At 41.1% G+C, this 22592-nt stretch overlaps 1 protein-coding gene across 6 annotated transcripts in view; it reads left to right on the top strand.

The window, feature by feature from the left end:
* The window catches only part of LOC144607750 (signal transducer and activator of transcription 5B-like), a 97509-nt gene that overhangs the window by 19071 nt on the left and 55846 nt on the right, over window positions 1–22592 (top strand). For 2 of the 6 annotated variants that reach the window (XM_078424789.1, XM_078424794.1), the window contains exon 2: window positions 5469–5587. The exons of the other annotated variants lie outside the window; for them this stretch is intronic. The gene's annotated coding sequence lies outside the window, so the exon portion shown is untranslated. The remainder of the gene's footprint in view (window positions 1–5468; window positions 5588–22592) is intronic. 6 annotated transcript variants of the gene reach the window in all.

The raw sequence follows: 22592 nt of genomic DNA, 5'->3' as shown, positions 1-22592 counted from the left end.
CAAGGCCTTTATTTAAAGGACAAAATGAAAGAAATTAAAGGACAAAAGTGGAAATAAAGAGATGCCTCTTCACTAAATTTAACAAGGCAATTAAGACCTCTGATAATACTTCCAAGTTTTCAGAAAATTGTGAAAGATGCTGGTTTGGTTTTTTGGTAGGTTTACCAATTAGCAGGCACATTGTAATATCAATGTATAGCTTATTTACGCATCGCAACCTGTGAGTAATTGGTGCAGGCTAAAAGTGGAATTATTCCACTCTCCAACAACTTTGGTCCTGAATTCAATGATAGCAAAAGCAATCTTAACAAGGTTTGTTTGTTTCTCCTCTCTCAGGTTTATTGCTTATTTATTTGAAATTTAAAGTCAAAGCTTAATATCATTTAGTATCATTTAGAGTGCTTAATTTGTAAGCAACAATGATTATCTTTGAATTCTGCTTAATGACATTGAATCGTTGATCAAAATAAAATTGCTTTTAACTCAGCAGAACAAAAACAATGACTGTTGAAACAGTTAAAATAGATTACTAGTGTCAAAATAACCCGTTTGTCTGTTCCTGTCTGAAGCATCCGCAATAGTAAATGCGTGGGAAGGTCTCTGCAGCACAGCATTTTCGTCTGAAAGTGCTTAATAGATGTAGTGCAGGCAATGACTTGCCAGCAGACTGCAACCTGAAACATTTAGTAACCACACCAGTCTATCAGAACAATGAGGAAGCTATCTGCACGATCCAAAAATCTATCGAAGGTCATAATCTAATGACCTCGGAGGTATTTTCTGATGTATGATTTTTGTATTTTTATCTATGACTACTCGTTAGAGCTTGTTCCACGTGAAAGTAAACAGTTTTCAACCCATTTTTAACAGAGCAACTAAAATCCATGCATTTATGTTTGATTGAGTACTATTTATTTCATAATTTTAATTACTGATATTGTTCTTGTCTTCCTCTGTTCTCAGATGAACATTGACACTTGTATTCATATTTCAATTAATAGATTTTGTGCTTAATATAAACTGTTGAAACTATAACTTAAGCATTTTTGAAATTCTGCCGCCTTGGACTAGATGCAAGCTGGGCTTCAATCACAGCATAACAATGATTTCTAATGCATTACAAAAAACATTTAAAAAAAAGGTAACCTCAACCAAACGTTTCCATTGTAAAAGTTAAGAGACTGGTGCTGATATTATATCCTCCAATGCCTTGGAAAAATGTACTTGGTTAAATGTTTTGTCTTGAAAGGATCCTTTGCTATAGAATTTGCAAACCATTTTCCTTCTGATATAAATTGATCTCTTGGATAAAGAAAAAAAGTGCCTGTTTTATTTTGCCAGGCTTCATTTCAACAGCTCAGGTTTTCCGAGTGTTGCACCACCACAGTAATTTTAGCTGTAGCCAAGTTCCATTGTTCACTGAGGCAAACCTCTTGTAGTGAAAAATTGATGCACTGTTATTTAATGACCTGGGTGGGGAAGGGAGGAGAGAGAGGGCTGAAAGGGTTACTTGAAGTTAGGGAAATCAATATTCATCCCACTGGGTTGTAAGCTGCCCAAGCAAAATATGAGGTGCTGTTCCTCCAATTTGACGGAAAGGTCAGTGTGGGAAGAGGAATTAAAGTGTTTGACAACCGGATGATCAGGTACTGAAGGTACTGCAGATGCTGGATTACAAAAGTAACAAAGTGCTGGAGTAGACACAAAAAGCTGGAGTAACTCAGCGGGACAGGCCGCATCTCTGGAGAGAAGGAATGGGTGATGTTTCGGGTTGAGACCATTCTTCAGCCAAGTCTGCTGGAGTAACTCAGTAGACCAGGCAGCATCTATGGAGAACATGGTTAGGTGATATTTTGGTCAGAACCCTCCTTCATACTGATTGTGGTATGGGGGGCGGGGTAAGGAAGCTGGAAGTGACATGGGGGCAGGGCAACGCCTGGCAAGTGATAGGGAGTTGGTTTGATTGGCAAATGGTTGGACAAAGAGGTAGGATTTCTGTGAGTAAGGGATGGTGCTGGGGTCCTGCCCTTCACAACCAGTGTCAAAGATTTATATCAGGTGATCAAGTGGAAAGCAAGGTCAAGAAAATTGGTGTCAGCACACGAAAGAGGCAATGAAGCAAGAGATCAGCCATTTGTGGGACAAAAATTCCTTTCCCTAAATTCAAAGCATGATGATCTTAGATCTGTGTCCAACAAATTGAATATTGAGGTTCAACTTTGGCTACTCCTTTGAGACCTTGCTAATGTTAGCAACAAAAAGTACTTAGATGAAAAAATTATTAGGTTCCTGATGTGCATTTAAATTAGCCCTTTTCCCTTCTCCAGCACTTTAAATTTGGTCTTTTTGCTTTAAAACTTGCTGTAAAACTGGCAGTTCCTTGGGGCTTGAAGTGCGTCAAGGCTTCCCATTCGTTACTTTTCTGTGGTGCTGAGATGACTTGAGCCCTTTGTGGGGTCACAGAAGGGACAAGTGGAGCTTTATGGGGCAGGTTAGTCTGTTTGTTGGTTCCTTAAATGCTTGTTCCTCTGCTTGGGCTTAGAGTATGCCTTGGTGAGAAAAACTCAGTGGTCAGTATTTTCCTGTTAGCTTCATTTCCATTTTGGGTGGTCTTAGGCTAGGGACTTGGGTTAGTAGCATTGAAAATGTACACAAAGCATTTTCTTTGTACTTGTAAAAGCCACTTACCATGCCTGGTCTTGGAGTAGAATGTTTGCTTCGGGAATCTGATGTTGGACAAATGGGATGTATGTGATTAAAGTGTGAGCAGAGAATTGACGTTGAGCATGTGACCCAGGGAGAAGACTCCTGATATTCATTTGATTATCTGCTAAGGATTTTAAGTGCAACATTTAAATGATTTGAGCTGCCTACTATAACTTGCCTCTGCCTTCAATGTACATGGGAGAGTGTGATTGTCGCTCAGTAGACGGTGAGCTTGGTGCCAGATGTACTGAGCTTTAGTAATGTTTACCAAATGCTCTGCTAACTTATTGGAGGTAATGTCTGCCCAAACTAATGAGTGATCTATATTCATTATGGTCTTGACATGGATCTCAAATGTCGGGTTTGATGTACTGCTGTGGGGGTAGGTTGGTAGACTTTCATCTTTCAGCTGTTTCGTGTCTGGCATATCCATTCAAGTATTCAGGAATTCACAATTGTTTGGAGTTCAGGCCCTGAATTGCCATTAATAATTGTGCAACAGTGACTGAGGTCTGTGTGATCCTTGTCCTAGAGTGGACGTAGTGAAGATTAAGTGGTTTGCAGCTTACCTGTAAATTAGCTTCACTTCAGTGGAAGATTTGAATAAGTGAACTGAAGTTGCATCGTGAAGAAGATTGAGAAATGGGTTGGTGTACGGACAATACGCACTGGGCTTTGGTCTGCGATAAATGTGTTGAATGTCAAGGTTTGCGAGTAATTAAAGACCAGATGACGATTCCCCATGAAATACAGTTTTCCCATAACCCCCACTATTGACTGAGTCAAAGGTCTTTGTTGGATCAAAGGCAGCAATTTAGCAAGCATTTTCTCTATTTACCCTCAAGTTGAATTTGCATTGCTGATCTGGGAGAATGTCCTTCTCCACTTGAGACAATAGGGAGACGTTTCTCAAATCATCACAATCAGACCTTTCATGTCTTGAAGATATTTGTGATTGCACTTTTCCACAATGCCTTTGCATGCTCTCCTTTCCAAAATGAGGTTTACTGTGTAGGCTAGAAATTGTTCAATAGCAATTAAACATCCTGATTTTAATAATAGATTGCTGCCAGGGCAAAATCGTTTTGTAAAGCAGATCAATCAAAATGAGCTGTCTGTTTTAAGCGTAAGCAAAAATTAATGTTTCATAGCTAGATTTAGCATTTCAGTGCAAATACAATCAAAATGGTTCAAGAAGGTATATTTGCTTTCATTGATTCACTCACTGATTTTACTGCCCGTTGCGTATTTATTTATTTGCGTTCATTTTCCTCATAGAATCTGCAAATTACATTTGATAATATGAGCATGCAAATCATTTGAATGTTTTAATAAGTTCCAATTAGTCCTTTAAACCTTTCAGCTAATTTAACATTTTGAAGCTTAGCTCTGTCTCTTGTGTGCTGTTTCCTTTCACGGATAGTAAAAGGGCCTTCGGCCCAACTCATTCATGCTGACTAAGATGCCCCCTTTATGTTAGTCCCATTTGCCTGTGTTTGGACCGTATGCCTTTAAACCTCTCCTATCCATCTCCCTGTCGAAAATGTATTTTATCCAGGACCGTGTGCAACGGCCTATCTGGCAGATTGGCCCATTTTTTTCATTCATTGCACACTTTTATTTATCATTATAGAATGTTATATAAACCATTGCTTAATTTTGTGTTGCTAACTAAATTGGTGATTAATGCTTTTAATGTTTCATTTGAAATGAAAATGTAGCCTAATTATTTGCATTTGAGGATTCCTGTGAAGTAAAATGCTTAATTCTAAGACTTCTTGATGTAAAAGAAAAAGTACTGAAGATACAAGAAATCTGAAATAAAAAGGTAGTCAGATTGTGTTATCTGGAAAGAGAAACATTTTGAATGCATAAACAGAACTAGTGCTGTTACCCTACGACAGTGACCACGACAATGCCGAGTCAGGTCGATACAAGTTACTTTTTTGTGAAACTAGCACCTGGCTAAGAGATTACACCATCTTCGGAAACATCGCAAAATTCCCACGCTTATCAATGCTTCTCCGGCGTCCTAATTTTTGCTGAATCACTGATAAGTCTGTAATTACTTGAGAGTTTTGAAATATAACTTCTTGCCCGGGTTACTTGGAAACCAAGCTTCACGGTAACAAGGCATAAACTGGATTGACTTCCAGTTTACTAATAGCAGTATTAAGAAATTTAATTTTAAACGTGGTTAAATGGATTTTTGTGCGAGTGTGGGCATTCTATTAAAATGTACGGGAGATGCCCGCGACACCCCGGCGAACTGTCGGCGACAGCAGTCGCCTTAAAATCGCCTAAGTGGGACAGGCCCTTAAGAAACTAACCGTGCAACTTTATGATGTTAAATTGTACTAACAAACCAGGTTGCAATTCAGTTGCAATGCTCACTTAATGTTTACTCCAGTCAGTATAGAAGGCTGACCTGGCTGGCACAATAAAGGCAATATTGGATTGATGACTTTTGTACACAATGATCTAATATTTAATTCCATTGCTGCAAATGGTGGACTGTTGACCTACTGCAGCTGAGTTGAAGTTTTGGCGCAACTTGCTCAATTAATTTTGTATTGGATCCTGTGTTTTTGTAGAATCCATTTAAATAATGCAGTTTGAATGTTTTGTTACACAATGTACCTTTTTATATCAAGGTACAATAACAACCTTGAAAATTAATTTTATCATTTGGATGGTGGTTGCGTGTTTTTTACATTTCTTTAATAATTTTTTTTAATTCAATCATTTTGTTTACTGAACAGGTAAAATTCCATATCTAGCATCTTGCTGTCATTATTTACTGGCACAGATGGATAGCCTGGCAGACTTTTGAAGCATTACAAAGACTTAATATTGGATTGTCGTAAAACAGCTCAATGAGGTCAGTAAACATGGTGGGGATCTTTGGAGCAGAGAGAATTAATTTAAATTCTTCAGCATGTAAGATACTGATGAAGCTTGATTCAGATTATTGAATCATTTTTAGTGGATTTCTGATTTGCAAGTTTATAGCCAGAAATTTAAAAATCTAGTTTTGTCTTTGAAAATGATGCATGGAGCATTTTCTAATTTCTTGTACTAGCAATGTTTCTGTTGGAATGTTCCTTGAATTGAAATATATATTTTATATTATTTGTTTATGAACTAAAGAAAATAAGTTTCTATTTTCATTTTTACCATTATATACTCAAGATCAAAGCTTCCCTTGGTACAGCAAAGCATTTTTGATGTTTTTACAGTTTTTCCCCACTGTATTCATTGGCAGAAAGATTAGGATAATTGAGTACACACTAGAAACTGTGTACTTTTAAGATTTACTTCGTTTAGAGACATTTAGGAGTTTGATTTGCATTGAATGATTAATTTGTTATTTTTTATGTGACCATTATGGAACAGTTCTTGCAATCACTTCAAGAACAATCCAATGATCATTCTATATTGAGGAGTGTAAATATACCATGTCTGTACGCAAGGAGTAAGGTAGATTATAGGACGCCTGCTTACCTTGTGCTCACCACCTTGAGCATAAACTCACAAGAACAGCACAGTGATGCAGCGATAAAGCTGTTGCCTCACAACGCCACAAACCCGGGTTCGATCCTGACCACGGGTGCTATCTGTACGGAGTTTGTACTTTCTCCTTGTGACCACGTTGGGTTTTCTCTGGTTTCCTGCCACATTCTAAAGAGGTGCAGGTTTTTGTAGGTTAATTGGCTCCTGTAAATTGTTCCTGAGGTGCAGAATCGATCTAGTATATGGGTGATCATTGGTTGGCGTGGACCCGGTGGGCCGAATGGCATGGTTCCATGCTGTATCTCTAAATTAAACATTGTTTTTTGTTTATGATATTTCATCTTGCCTTATTTTTAGGATTGATCATATAAATCTAGTTTTGGCTATGGCGGCGCGGGCACATCGCGACGCCCTGTGTCTCACCAGAATCTGCGGTTTTATAGTAATTTGCTTATTTGTCTCATGTCTGTTCACACGGAATAGTCTTGCACACTTATCATACAACCGACAGGAGCTTTTAAACATCGGTTCCTGCATCGGTTCCTGCAACTATGACAACTTTTTAGGCGAACTCCATTTCGCTCCTGAACTGGCCAGGTCAGCAGAGCGTACCAAGCCAGCTCGGCCGACCGGAAGCGCCCATAGACGCCGCAGCGAACGTAAACACCGCCATGGATGCCGAGGTGGCTTAAAGGCTAGGCTAGAGCTAACTCCACACAGGCCATCCATTCCTAGCCTTTTCCTTGCCAATGTACGATCATTGGCGAACAAAATGGACGAACTCCGGCTGCGGATTACCTCCCACAATTGGATTAAGGACAGCAACATCATGATTTTCACGGAAACATGGCTTAACAACGACGTTCCTGATTGCGCTATTGAGCTAACGGGGCGTCATATACTCCGAGCAGACAGAACAACTGACTCCGGTAAGACCAGAGGTGGGGGTCTGTGCATCTATGTAAACAAAACTTGGTGCACGGACATTACCTTGATCGAGAGTCACTGCTCAGTTAACCTAGAGTTTCTCATGGTCAAATGCAGGGGGAGTGTTTGCTAGTGCTGTCGGGGAGGATTTAAACTAATGTGGCAGGGGGATGGGAGCTGGAGCAGAGAGACAGAGGGGTGTAAAATGAGGGTAGAAGCAACAGGTAGCAAGGTGAAAAGTAAAAGTGGCAGGCAGACAAATCCAGGGCAAAAATCAAAAAGGGCCACTTTTCAACATAATCGTACAAGGGGTAAGAGAGTTGTAAAAACAAGCCTGAAGGCTTTGTGTCTCAATGCAAGGAGTATACGTAATAAGGTGGATGAATTAAATGTGGAGATAGTTATTAATGATTATGATATAGTTGGGATTACGGAGACATGGCTCCAGGGTGACCAAGGCTGGGAGCTCAACATCCAGGGATATTCTATATTCAGGCGGGATAGACAGAAAGGAAAAGGAGGTGGGGTAGCGTTATTGGTTAGAGAGGAGATTAAAGCAGTGGAAAGGAAGGACATTAGCTTGGAGGAAGTGGAATCGATATGGGTAGAGCTACGAAACACTAAGGGGCAGAAAACGCTAGTGGGAGTTGTGTACAGGCCACCTAACAGCAGTAGGGAGGTTGGGGATGGCATCAAGCAGGAAATTAGAAATGCATGCACTAAAGGCGCAGCAGTTATAATGGGTGACTTCAATCTACATATAGATTGGGTGAACCAAACTGGCAGGGGTGCTGAGGAAGAGGATTTCTTGGAATGTTTGAGAGATGGTTTTCTAAACCAACATGTCGAGGAACCAACGAGAGAACAGGCCATTCTAGACTGAGTATTGAGTAATGAGGAAGGGTTAGTTAGCAGTCTTGTTGTGCGAGGCCCCTTGGGCAAGAGTGATCATAATATGGTAGAGTTCTTCATTAGGATGGAGAGTGACAAAGTCGATACAGAAACAAGTGTTCTGAACTTAAAGAAAGGTAACTTTGAGGGTATGAGGCGTGAATTGTCCAAGATAGACTGGCGATTGATGCTGAAGGGGTTGACGGTGGACATGCAATGGAAGGCATTTAAAGGTCGCATGGATGAATTACAACAAGTGTTCATCCCAGTTTGGCAAAAGAACAAACCAGGAAAGGTAGTGCATCCGTGGCTAACAAGGGAAATCAAGGATTAGCCAGATTAGCCAGAAAAAGTAGCATACCAGAGGACTGGGAGAAATTCAGAGTCCAGCAGAGGAGGACAAAGGGCTTAATTAGGAAAGGGAAAATAGATTATGAGGGAAAACTGGCAAGGAACATAAAAACAGACTGCAAAAGCTTTTATAGATATGTCAAGAGAAAAAGATTAGTTAAGGCAAATGTAGGTCCCTTGCAGTCGGAAACAGGTGAATTGATCATAGGGAACAAGGAGATGGCAGACCAATTGAACAAATACTTTGGTTCTGTCTTCACTAAGGAAGACATAAACCGTCTGCCGGAAATAGCGGGGGACCGGGGGTCTAAAGAGATGGAGGAACTGAGGGAAATCCAGGTTAGTCGGGAAGTGGTGTTAGGTAAGTTAAATGGATTAAAGGCAGATAAATCCCCAGGGCCAGATAGGCTGCATCCCAGAGTGCTTAAGGAAGTAGCCTCAGAAATAGTGGATGCATTTGTGATAATTTTTCAAAATTCTTTAGATTCTGGAGTAGTTCCTGAGGACTGGAGGGTAGCTAATGTAATCCCACTTTTTAAAAAGGGAGGGAGAGAGAAAACGGGGAATTATAGACCAGTTAGCCTAACATCGGTAGTGGGGAAAATGCTAGAGTCAGTTATTAAAGATGTGATAGCATTACATTTGGAAAGTGGTGAAATCATCGGACAAAGTCAGCATGGATTTACCAAAGGCAAATCATGTCTGATGAATCTTATAGAATTTTTCGAGGATGTAACTAGTAGAGTGGATAAGGGAGAACCAGTCGATGTGTTATATCTGGACTTTCAGAAGGCTTTCAACAAGGTCCCACATAGGAGATTGGTGTACAAACTTAAAGCACACGGTATTGAGGGTTCAGTGTTGAGGTGGATAGAAAATTGGTTGGCGGACAGGAAGCAAAGAGTAGGAATAAACGGGTCCTTTTCGGAATGGCAGGCAGTGACTGGTGGGGTACCGCAAGGCTCAGTGCTGGGACCCCAGTTATTTACAGTGTATATTAATGATTTGGACGAGGGAATTGAATGCAACATCTCTAAGTTTGCGGATGACACGAAGCTGGGGGGCAGTGTTAGCTGCGAGGAGGATGCTAGGAGGCTGCAGAGTGACTTGGATAGATTAGGCGAGTGGGCAAATGCATGGCAGATGCAATATAATGTGGATAAATGTGAGGTTATCCACTTTGGCGGCAAGAACAGGAAAGCAGAGTATTACCTGAATGGTGACCGATTGGGAGAAGGGGAGATGCAACGTGACCTGGGTGTCATGGTGCACCAGTCATTGAAAGCAAGCATGCAGGTGCAGCAGGCAGTGAAGAAAGCGAATGGTATGTTGGCATTCATAGCAAGAGGATTTGAGTTTAGGAGCAGGGAGGTTCTGCTGCAGTTCTACAGGGCCTTGGTGAGACCGCACCTGGAGTATTGTGTGCAGTTTTGGTCTCCTAATCTGAGGAAAGACGTTCTTGCCTTAGAGGGAGTACAGAGAAGGTTCACCAGATTGATCCCTGGGATGGCGGGACTTACATATGAGGAAAGACTAGATAGACTGGGCTTGTACTCGCTGAAATTTAGAAGACTGAGGGGGGATCTTATAGAAACATATAAAATTCTTAAGGGGTTGGAGAGGCTAGATGCGGGAAGATTGTTCCCGATGTTGGGGGAGTCCAGAACCAGGGGTCACAGCTTAAGGATAAGGGGGAAGTCTTTTAGGACCGAGATGAGAAAACATTTCTTCACACAGAGAGTGGTGAGTCTGTGGAATTCTCTGCCACAGAAGGTAGTTGAGGCCAGTTCATTGGCTATATTTAAGAGGGAGTTAGATGTGGCCCTTTTTGCTAAAGGGATCAGGGGGTATGGAGAGAAGGCAGGTACAGGCTACTGAGCTGAATGATCAGCCATGATCATATTGAATGGCGGTGCAGGCTCGAAGGGCCGAATGGCCTACTCCTGCACCTATTTTCTATGTTTCTATGTTTCTATGTTTTATCTGCCCAGAGAGTTTACATCTACTGTTGTGACTGCAGCCTATATTCCTCCGGATGCTAATACTAAGCTTGCAATGAAAGACCTGCATACTGCCATAAGTAAACAACAGACTCACAATCCTGAGGCAGCCTTCATTGTTGCGGGTGACTTTAATCACTCCAACTTGAAGACTGTACTCCCCAAATTCCATCAACATGTCTCCTGCGCCACTAGAGTAGATAAGATACTGGACAAAGTTTATACAAACATGGCTGAGGCCTACAAAGCTGTCCCCCTCCCCCACCTTGGTCTGTCTGATCACCTCTCATTGTTCCTGTTCCCTAAGTACTCCACACTCATCAGACGGGTGAAACCCACAGTGAGGACAGTTAAAGTTTGGTCAGACGAAGCGGACTTCTCACTTCAGCAGCATTTTGGAAACGCTGACTGAAGTGTGTTTGCAGCTCAGACCACCCTTGACTCCCACACGGACATTGACTCTTATACCTCCTCTGTTCTGGATTTTATCAATTCCACCATTAACAGTGTCACCACCCTCAAACGGATTACCATATTCCCGAATCAGAAGCCATGGATGAATAGTGAGGTCAGACTACTGCTGAAAGCACGTGACACCGCTTTCAGGTCAGGTGAGGCTCGGGCCTACAGTTCTTCCAGGGCTAACCTGAAGAGGGGCATCAAGAAGGCCAAGCACAGCTACAAGCTAAAGATCGAGGAGCACTTCAAGAACAACTCCGACTCCCGACGCGTGTGGCAAGGCATCCAGGCCATCACGGATTACAAACCCACCAACTCGATCCCCACTTCCAGCGACGCCTCCTTCCTTGAGGAGCTTAATCACTTTTATGGCCGCTTTGACAGGGACAATCAAGAGGTGGCCATCGAGGCTGTGCTCCCTGCTGATCATCAGCACCTCACACTCACCCCCACCGACGTGTGTACGGCATTGAGCAGGATTAATGCACGGAAGGCTGCTGGCCCTGATGGTATCCCCGGGCGCGTCCTCAGGGTCTGTGCTGCGCAGCTGACAGATGTTGGACTGACATCTTTAACTTGTCACTTGCCCAAGCAGCTGTCCCTACGAGTCTTAAAACCACCTCCATCGTGCCGGTGCCAAAACACTCCACTGCAGCGAGCCTCAACGACTTCCGCCCAGTTGCAGTTACTCCCATCATCACTAAGTGCTTCGAGAGGCTGGTCTTGGCACACCTCAAAGGCTGCCTACCTCCCACACTGGACCCCTATCAGTTCGCCTACCGCCAGAACAGGAGTACGGAGGATGCCATCTCCACGGCACTTCACTCCGCCCTCTCCCACCTTGACAACAGAGACACCTATGTGAGAATGCTGTTTATCAACACCATCATCCCTTCCAAACTGATTGCCAAACACAACGACCTGAGCATCAACCCCTCCCTCTGCAATTGGATATTGGACTTTCTAACCAACAGACCCCAGTCTGTTAGATTAGACAACGACACCTCAACCATCACCCTGAACGCTGGCGTTCCACAGGGGTGTGTGCTGAGCCCTCTCCTCTACTCCCTTTTCACCTACAACTGCACACCTGTATATAGTTCTAGCACCATTATTAAGTTTGCAGATGATACAATGGTGATTGGCCTCATCAGCGACAACGATGAGTCGGCCTATAGGGAGGAGGTTCAGCTACTTGCAACGTGGTGCGCTGACAACAACCTGGTCCTTAACACAAAGAAGACCAAGGAGCTCATTGTGGACTACAGAAGGACTAGGGGTGGTACGCACACCCCCATCCATAATAACGGGACGGAGGTGGAGCGTGTTTCCAGTTTCAAGTTCTTGGGTGTCAACATTTCTGATGACCTCTCTTGGACCCACAATACCTCAACACTGATCAAGAAGGCTCACCAGCGTCTCTTCTTCCTGAGGAGACTAAAGAAGGTCCATCTGTCTCCTCAGATTCTGGTGAACTTCTACCGCTGCACTATCGAGAGCATCCTTACTAACTGTATCACAGTATGGTATGGCAACTGCTCTGTCTCCGACCGGAAAGCACTGCAGAGGGTGGTGAAAACTGCCCAACGCATCACCGGTTCCTCACTCCCCTCCATTGAGTCTATCCAGAGTAGGCGATATCTGCGAAGGGCGCACTGCATCGTCAAGGACAGCTCTCACCCCAACCACAGATTGTTTACCCTCCTCCCATTTGGGAGGCGCTACAGGTCTCTCCGTTCCCGGACTTGCAGGTTCAGGAACAGCTTCTTTCCTGCGGTCGTTACCTTACTTAACTCTGCGCTTCAGTGATTGCTGACATCCCCCTCTCCCCCTCGGGCACCCCTCTCATCAGTGACTGATCTCGCTCACCGGAATTTCCACTACCGCTACTGAATTACTGTATATATTATATGTTTTACTATTCCATCGCATGCACTCTGGTTAAGATGCTAACTGCATTTCGTTGTCTCTGTACTTGTACACTGCACAATGACAATAAAGTTTGTATTGTATTGTATTGTATAAAAGATTGTCTTTTTGCACCCCAAGCTTCAGATTAAGTTTACATGCATTGTACTGAATTGCATCAATTTCTGAAATCGTTTGCTATGTATTTTGAAAGGGTATTTGTTCTCTTTGTCAACCAATTGTCCAGAGATGAACATATTTTAATATAGTGGGGGATGGCTATATTGCAACTTGTCTTAATCCACATGGATGTAGATTTAACTTGTGCTTCTCTATGATAAATTTATAGCCTTTTCCTACATTAATATTGGAGATTAGGCTTTTCTCATGAGCATCAGATCAGATTGTCTTTATCATTTATAGCTTGTATTAGAGTACGTATTCAGCTGTATTTTAATTGTCCTGATTTTTTTTTTTAAAGCAAAGCATTTTGTAGGTCATTGCATTGCTTGGTATTGTCTGATATGTAAGCATACTGACCTGTGTATTTTTATTGGTAAGTAAAGTTTTGTGTTGCTTTTATTGAGAATTTAGTAACAGATAATGTCATGTTCAGGCAATTTAAATAATTTTGTGATCTCGCTTTACTTAAAAACCGTAAACTGGTAATTCCTGCGATAGTTGGTAAGATGTTGCAAGAAAGCATGAAAGTGATTTCAATCGGCAGTTTTATATTAGAATTTGCAGTTTAAGTGGCACTTTATATCTCTACATATTTGTAATTGTGGATAATGAGTTTGAATTTCTCATTTTAATTCCTTGAAATAGTTAAATAATCTTTGAAACCCTTTTACCTGTGTCTGGAATGAGAATTTTATCAAAAGGGACAACCTAATGTGCATTTTATATTAACCCAGGTGTAATATTGCATAAATATAAAATTAACAGTGCATTTTTGTCCGCAAAGTATTTAAGTCTCGTTAATTAAGTTTATGGATAGGAAGTTTTAGATAGGAGTAAAGGATAGTTTAACGTCATTTAATTTTCACTGAAAAGAACTCGCTGTTTTTTTCAAACTGTTGTTTGCAACCTTTGTACTGCATTTTATTTGAGAGGACAAAGACCTTGCATTATCTCTGTTAAAATGCTGATTTTAGACAGAACAATACCCAAAAAACACTTCTATTCTTTTGCTGTATTCAACTGCGAATTGGGTAATATACACTAGTTATCGGCAGAACATTTTAATGATGATTTAAAGGAGAAGAAGCCTTGGGTCTAAAACATGGTAAGAACAAAAAGGGTGAGGTGTTGAACGGGAAAAGTATTGAACAGTTTTAAGAAGTTAAACTACCGTCACTCTTTGAAATTGAAAGGACTGAGTAACCCAGAAGTTATTCATTGTGCTAATTTACAATCTGGATTAAATGTAATACAAAATTGATTTACTGTAAATATAAAATGAGGGTAAATGGATTAGGTGGAAAATGTAATATCTGGAATTCTCAATTGTTTGGAAAGTCAATTTCTTTGGGGAACAAATGCTGCTGTAAATGCAGATTTTAGCCACCGGTTACTGCTGGTTTACGCAGCATTCCTACTGTGGGTGGTTAGGTTAACAAGCCAGGTGGACTTTATTGAACACGCGTTAACTTTCGCTCTATCTGGCTAATATGAGGCTTCTGGTGATTCCTGTTATTGGATGCACATTTACCTCCTTCAGATTTATGGCCGAGAGTTACGTTTGTTATCTTTTATCATGTCTTTCAAGTTTGCTGTCCCTGCAAGAAAAGTTGGACAGAATTCAAAAGCACAGAGGTCATTGGTGTTCTTGTATCCTACCAGCTTTCTCCCTCCTTGAGCCTTCCATTACTTGGTTCCTTGTGCAAGTAAGAATTTCATTGTTCTATCTGGGACATATGACAATAAAACACTCTTGACTCTGGTTATCGCTTATCTTAGATGCAATTACAGATGCTCCTCAACTTACGATGGTTCGACTTACGATATTTCGACTTTACAACGGTGCAAACGCAGGGCAAAGGCAGCGACCCGCAGCTCGCTTCCGGTCACGTATTTAAATGCATTTTCACTTACGATATTTTCGGTTTACGATGGGTTTATCGGAACATAACCCCATTGTAAGTTGAGGAGCAACTGTAATATGATTGAGACCTATGTTTTCACCATTTAATACTGTTTATTCATGCTTTCTTTTTTCCAAATAATTTTGAAGCAAAGAAAAAGAATTACAAATAGACAATGGGATTGCCGTACTCTTCAGTTTTGTAACTTTGATTTTCTTTTGTACCTATTGCTGTTTAGTAAGGCTTGTTTTGCTTAAGTACACCTTTCCTCAAATCTTTAAACGTCAAAGAGTCATATGGCATGGGAACAGGCAATTTGGCCCAACTCGTCCACATTGACGAGTGGGCACTGTTCCATATTAATCCAATCTCCCAGCGCTTGGTCTTTAACATAGGCAAATCAAGTGCTCCTCGGGACACTTAAATGCTGTTAGCGACCCATCTTCAACTACACTCTAAACAGTGTATACCAGATACTTGCTCCTCTCTAGGTAAAGGTCTCCCTCATATCCCCACTAAGTCTCTTCCTGGCCAACCCTTACCATGAATCAGTGTCCTCCGGTTATATCTTAACACCTCTGATTTGGGAAAAAATTACTGCAGTCCAGTGAAATGGGAAAGATAAACCTAGCAAATGTAGACGTACCAATTTAACACCGCATGGGGAATCTTTTATAAATAATGCAAGAGAAAATAGCAAACATATACATACCCATACATGGATAAAAAGTAATAATGAGAAAGAAATCTGGGTTGTTTTTGATGAGAACCTCTATTAAGCTTAGAATTGATCACAATATATTTGATTACTCGGTTCTATGTTATGGTAGCAGCCCTGGTAACATCAGCAAAAATTCTTTTTTGGAAAACATTCCATCCTCAGTCCTTTGTTCACAAGCATAATATATATATATATATCTCATATATCTGTCTTTATACTTAAAATGGACTAAAATTCCTCGGTCCAATTGTAGAACAATGTTACATTTGAGAGTAACAATGTTACAATGTTACAAACGTGTTTGGTACGCACACTGTTTTTCGGGAGAAGTTCAGCATCAGGAGTTACTGAGTGATTTAAAGCAGAAACTGTGTATTAAACTGAGTAACACTACATTAGACGTAATGCAGTACTACCCATGATGGGGGATAGGGAGTCTGTTGGGATACATGTTTCCAATGGTTATCGGCAATGTTTGGTTAAGGTTTGGAATGTGCTGTATGTGCTTGTGTACACAGAGAAAATGGAAATTGGATGAATGAGAAACTTACAGAATTGTGAGAGATTGGGGTGGAGAAGCTAATAGTGCAATGGGATAGATTTGTTTAACTGAGGCGGCTCCTATTTATTAGTTAAGAGATACAATGTCGAAACGGGCCCTTCGGCCCGCTGAGTCCTTATCATAAACTAGTTCTATCCTACATGCTAGGGACAATTTACAGAAGCCAATGAACCTATAAAGCTGCTCATCTTTGGAATGTGAGAGGATACCAGAGCACCCCTGGAGAAAACCCATACAGTCATAGGGAGAACGTACCAACCCCGTACATACAGCACCCATAGTCAGCATCGAACCCGGATCTTTGGCGCTGTAAAGCCACAACTCTATCATTGCGCCACAGTGCCGCCCCTACTGTTCGTTATTTCTATTCTGTAAATTGTGTTCTGTTTTCAGGTTCTTATTGTGCCTTTGATACCTACATTTTCTATCAAATTATAACTTAATATTAGAATATGACAGAAGCTGATTGTTTATCAAAACCAGAATGGCTTTACTGCAGAGGTCCTTATTATTTCAAAATCAGTGAAAAAAACAGTTGTCTTTCAAGGGTTGCAATTTATTTTCTGAAAAACATCCATTGAAACTGTCTAGCCTAGATTTTTAGTAATTGGCTAAAATCAGCAGTGTGATTTATCTCTGCACTGCAGAATTCAATTTGGCTCACAGGAGAAGCTAAATACTTTGTTTGAATAGTATAAGCTGTAAATAGCAGTAATGTCTGTGGACAATTCCAAGGTTAAAGAGTCATGAACATTCTGATTGCACACTCCACCTAAACTTGTTAACTGAATGCAAAGCTTTCTCACTCCTCCATCTGTCCTAATGACGCCATGCTCTTGCCTCTTCACAGATGTCTTTTTAACATTCTGTGGCCACATAACAGACATTGTATTCTACAGCTCAATGCTATATGTTTGGCTCTGTGCACTTAAGTTCACAAAATATGTACAAAGAAGGCAGCATTCCATCATTATCTATGCAGGTCAATTACGAATTGGTAATAAATTTAACATTTTATAAAATGTTCAGAACTAAGTAGTCACGCAGTGTTAAGACTATGCTATCAAATCAACACCATTGTTGCAAATTGCCTAACATTTAGTGCATCTCTTGAAATAACCCAGTTCACAGATGTAAAAAAATATATATTTGTGGACACACTAATATAGTTTTCCAATTCACTTTTTTGCTCTAAATTTTAAAGCAATAGAAATATGCAAAAATATGTCTACCGTCTAAAAGAACTCACAAATACTGGTAATATTGGGGTAAAAACGCTTTATAAAGTTAATCATTAACATTGGTGAATATATTACAGATCAATACTATGTCTGTGTTCCTTGGAAATTAATTACCTTTTTTAAGATGATGGAGAAATTGTTGCGGGGTAGCAGCAATCTTGAAGAAACAATTTATTTATTGGCCTGCCAAAGTTATCTTCTTGAAGAGAAACATCGTGGGACTATTATTCCAGGAAACGACAATGGCAGGAATCGACAAGTGTACTTGGCGAGGCTGCAGAGGGCCTATCTCTGACGTTGCACAGCCCAGAGTCCAGTTTCACGATCAGAGGTGGTGCAGAGAAGAGGTTCTGCCCTGCAGCATCTGATTTGTCTTGCTTTCACAGCAAGGAAAAGGGGGGTGTGTCTTTGGTGTCTAAATGTTAATTGCAAAATATTTTTAAGTGCCTCTTAATATAAAAACCAAAGTAAATGATATAACTAAATTAGAAATGTAAACACATTAAACAGCACAATTATTTTTCATAGCTTCCATTTTTTGTAGGTTTTGCACAGCATCCTAGCACAGCACGAGCACCCTCCAGGGTGGTTATCTCCAGGTTGCTTCCAGTTCCTCGCCGATGTAGAGTTGACATCTGGAACAGCGGATATAATAGATGAGGTTGGAGGAGGTGCAGGTGAACCTCTGCCTCACCTAGAAAGACTGTTTGGGTCCTTGGATGGAGTCGAGGGGGGAGGTAAAGGGACAGGTGTTGCATCTCCTGCGATTGCAGGGGAAAGTGCCTGGGGAGGGGTTGGTTTAGGTAGGAAGGGACGAGTGGATCAGGGAGATACGGAGGGAACGGTCTCTGGGGAAGGCAGAAAGGGAAGGAGATGGGAAGATGTGGCCAGTAGTGGGATCCTGTTGGAGGTGACGGAAATGTTGGAGGATAATTTGTACCATACATTTCACCACTAATTTCCATCCTGCTCTTAAATGTACTTGGACCATCTCCGACACCTCCCTACCGTTTCTGGATCTCACCATCTCCATCACAGGAGACAGACTAGTGACCGACATCTACTACAAACCCACTGACTCCCACAGCTATCTTGACTACACTTCCCACCCTGTCTCTTGCAAAAGGTCTATCCCCTACTCCCAATCCCTTCGTCTACGCCACATCTGTGCCTAGGATGAGGTGTTTCACACTAGGGTATCAGAGATGTCCTAATTCTTCAGGAAACGGGGCTTCCCCTCTTCCATTGTAGACGAGACTCTCACTAGGCCCTTGTCCTCACCTTCCACCCCATCAGCCAGCGTATACAACAAATTATCCTCCAACATTTCCATGATACCTTCGATTTGTTCCAGCATCTGCAGTTATTTCCCTACACTCGTATACATCTGTGTGCATCAAGACTAAAACTGCAATTATAGTTACTGTAGCAGATTGTCCTATTGTTTGGTAGTTGTACTATTATGCTGCCTTCTCAACCAAATAGTATTAAGGATTAAACCTGGAATATTTCAAATTTGTTGTGATTTAGTTCTGTATCAGGCGCTCCCAGTTCCTCCAGCTTTGTTGTATCTGTTCTGAGGTTAGCTGCTAACATTTCTCTGCTTCCAAGATGACTATTTCTTTTATCTGTAGTTTTCCATCAGTCACTAAAGTGATCAATTACATCTGTTTCATTTAATACACATGTTCCCATCCTCTTTCTCTGATCCAGAATAGGTGTGGCATTCCCCTTAACTTTAAGTGGATCATCTTCTATAATCTGCATTGTCTTCAAGGTGTTGCCGCACATTTAATTTCTAACGTGCGATCTTAAGTTTGCGCTGATTATGAAGTGTTTCAATTATGAAGGTGAGGTTAAGATTTTGAAATTTAAAAATCAGTTGAAATTAGATTGGGTATAATGTTTTGTGCTTTCATTCATATTGTTGAGACCTTTTATTAGTCAAGGTTAAAATGAATCTGTAACCAACTGTTACGATGCAGTGGTTATCTAGCAGAGATCTGAGCACTTCCTGTCTGTTTACTTTCATATCAGTTCAAAACTTAAGGTGCTGGCAAGTACTGTGAATAATATTAAAAAGTGAAACTAGCTCATTGTGAACCTATTATATAACAAAGGTAAAAGCTGCAGCTGTAGTGCGTTTTAAGTTCATACAAGCATAAGGATTAGTCTTTGTGATTTCAGTCAAACGTGTGGTTTAAACAAAAACCTGGGATTTTGAGTTCTTCAAGCTGTTAAATGTCGTCTTGGTTCAATGTGGCAAAACTCTAGCAAGTGACAGTAACAGTTACCTGTGGTCCTGCAGCAGTTGGCAAATCCATCCTGTCAGTCTCCCAAACACCCATTTGTATGTATGGGCTGTTCACATGTAGGATGTTTGTAAACCGAGGATGATCTGTACGGTGTCTGTTCAATTGTTCTTTGTAAGCTTGTTTTTAAAAAGTTACAAAATGAAACACTGTCCTATAAATTGACATAATATCTGATCTGCTGTCATAACATACAAAATTGAGATTCTGAACCAATTGAATTATTAAAAATAATACATTTTAATGGTGAAAGAATTTTAAGAAAGCTCTATTCTGGAAACAATTCCAATGGGATTTAAACAAACTGCTGGAGGAATTCAATGGGTCAGGCAGCATCTGAGGGAAATGGACAGATGATATTTCGGGTCTGTCCACCTTCGGAAAGGTACTAATCCAAAACCTTCCATGTACATTTTGCTCTGCAAATGCTGCCTGACTTGTTGAGTACTTCCAACAGTACAGGAATATTGAGGTAAAAAACTTTAAATTTTTACTTGAAATTCCAGTATCTGCAGTCTTATATCTGCAGTGGTATTTAAATATAAACCAATTGCTTATTATCTTTCTGAATATTTAATATTTTCCTCAAATTTCCATGAATTGACTTTCCAAACTCTGGTTTCAGTTGATAACAATTGCCTTCTCCCCTCTACTCCTGATGAAGGCCACCACCGCGAAATGTTGTCTGTCCATTCCTTTCACAGATGTTACTTGACCTGCTGAGTTCCTTTAGCACTTAGTTTTTTAACTGCTTACCTCAAGAGTTACCATTCAATACAGACAAGATTGAATTCCAGAATTGCGAGAAGAGAGCAACTGTTCATGACATCAAGAGAACATTTAACTGAGCACCCTTCTTCAGACGTCTGAAGAAGGGTCTCGACCCGAAACGTCACCCATTCCTTCTCTCCCGAGATGCTGCCTGACCTGCTGAGTTACTCCAGCATTTTGTGAATAAATCGATTTGTACCAGCATCTGCAGTTATATTCTTATATTATTTAACTGAGCACGATGCTTTGTGGCTCCTGTAAATAAAAACTGGAATCTGCTGCAGAGGAATTTCTCTAGTAGCCGAACATGATCCTTGCCCAAATCTAAATGGTGGTCTTTATTGGTGGCTTATTATTTCAGTCCTGGAACATTAATACTGGAGTGCCACGGGGGCAATATCCTCAGCCATGCTACTTCAGTTGAATGGTTCGGCTGCCTGGCCTGCTGAGTTTCACCAGTTTTGTTTTTTTTGTTGCTGTTTCAGTAAACCTAGTTGATCTTGGTTTCTCTGTGTCTAATATTTGCCAATTAATTTGTGTTCAGCTCATATAAGAAAATAACTGCAGATGCTGGTACAAATCGATTTATTCACAAAATGCTGGAGTAACTCAGCAGGTCAGGCAGCATCTCGGGAGAGAAGGAATGGGTGACGTTTCGGGTCGAGACCCTTCTTCAGCTCAATTGACTTTCAGCAACAAAGCAACTACAGTGTCAATGCTTGGGCCATATAACATTCATACCCTAAAAACTTCCTAACAATGTCCATTGCCAGTGGAAGACTGCCTTTTTACATTACCATTTCTATATGAAGCATTGCCATTGCTAAGTTCCTAATCGTTATTTTCTTAACTTCAGCATTGACCAGAAACTCAACTGGAGTATCCTTGTGGTTGCTGGGACTAATGAGATAAGCTAGGGGTCATTCAGCAGTTTGTCTCTATCTTTATTGCAAAGGTCAATCCTGTGATAAAGTTGTCTTTAGTAGCATGAATAAATACAGTTTCAAAATCATTGGATCCGAGGCAAAAATAGTTGCATTAGTAGTTTCGGCAAGTGGCTGCCTCGCCAACAGTCTGTTTGTCCTGTTTTTGTTATTTTAAGTATGTATTAAAAAGTATGTTTTAGTGTTCCTTGGTTTGTTTTATGTGGATGGGGGGGGCTGGGGGAAACTTTTTTCAATCTCTTACCTCGACGAAGATGCGTTTTTTTCCCGTATCGTATCTCCGTCCCCACGGCAGCTTAACATCGTGGAGCTTGCGATCCCTTTGCCAGGGATCGACTGTGGAGAGCTCCAACCACGGGTCTGTGGACTTTAACATCGTGGAGCCCGCGGTCCCTGGTTAGAGACCGATTTGGGAGCTCCAAGCCGCGGAGAGTTTCAACCGTCCCGATGAAGGAGTTTCGATCACCCCAACGCGAGGGCTTTGGATCGCCGACTGCAGGAGGTTGATGGGCCCGACTGTGGATGGTTCGGCAGCCCCGACCGCGGGAGAATAAAGAGAGAGAAGATTGGACTTTAGTGCCTCCCATCACAGTGAGGAATCTGGGGAGCTGCTGTGGTGGATGTTTATGTTAAATTTTATTTTATGTGGTTGTGTGCCTTGTTGCTTTTCACTTAGTATGGCTGTATGGTAACTCAAATTTCACTGTACCTTAATTGGTACATGTGACAAAAAACTGACCTTGAAACCTTTCCCAATGTGACTTGTACCACACAATGTTAGCAAAACTTTGACATCTTTCCAAATCATCCTTCCAAATCTCCAGCTTGTAAAAAGGCAAGGGTTGCTAGTAGATGAGGATGCATTGTAACAAAATCCCATATAATGCTGATTTTGGTATATAATTTTATTCGTAAAGCCACGGGTCAAAATGCTGGGGCTGCCTACATTAATGTATTGTTGGCATATTTTGCTTTATTGATAGTAGTGGTTCAAGAAGTCTTATCATTGTCTACCCAAAAGCAACAATGGATGGGAATAAATGAAGACTTCAGCAATTATCAGATTATTATCCAAAACAAATAGCTGGAGTTATAATGTGTGGGAAGGAAATGCAGATGCTGGTTTAAACCGAAGATAGACACAAAAAGTCAAGGCCCCCCCTGACTCAGACTGAAGAAAGGTCTTGACCCGAAATGTC

The sequence above is a fragment of the Rhinoraja longicauda genome, chromosome 29, assembly GCF_053455715.1.
Source record: "Rhinoraja longicauda isolate Sanriku21f chromosome 29, sRhiLon1.1, whole genome shotgun sequence".
In the NCBI taxonomy this organism is placed as follows: domain Eukaryota; kingdom Metazoa; phylum Chordata; class Chondrichthyes; order Rajiformes; family Arhynchobatidae; genus Rhinoraja; species Rhinoraja longicauda.
Note: the sequence above shows the minus strand (reverse complement) of the source record. Positions and strands in the feature narration are given on the sequence as shown.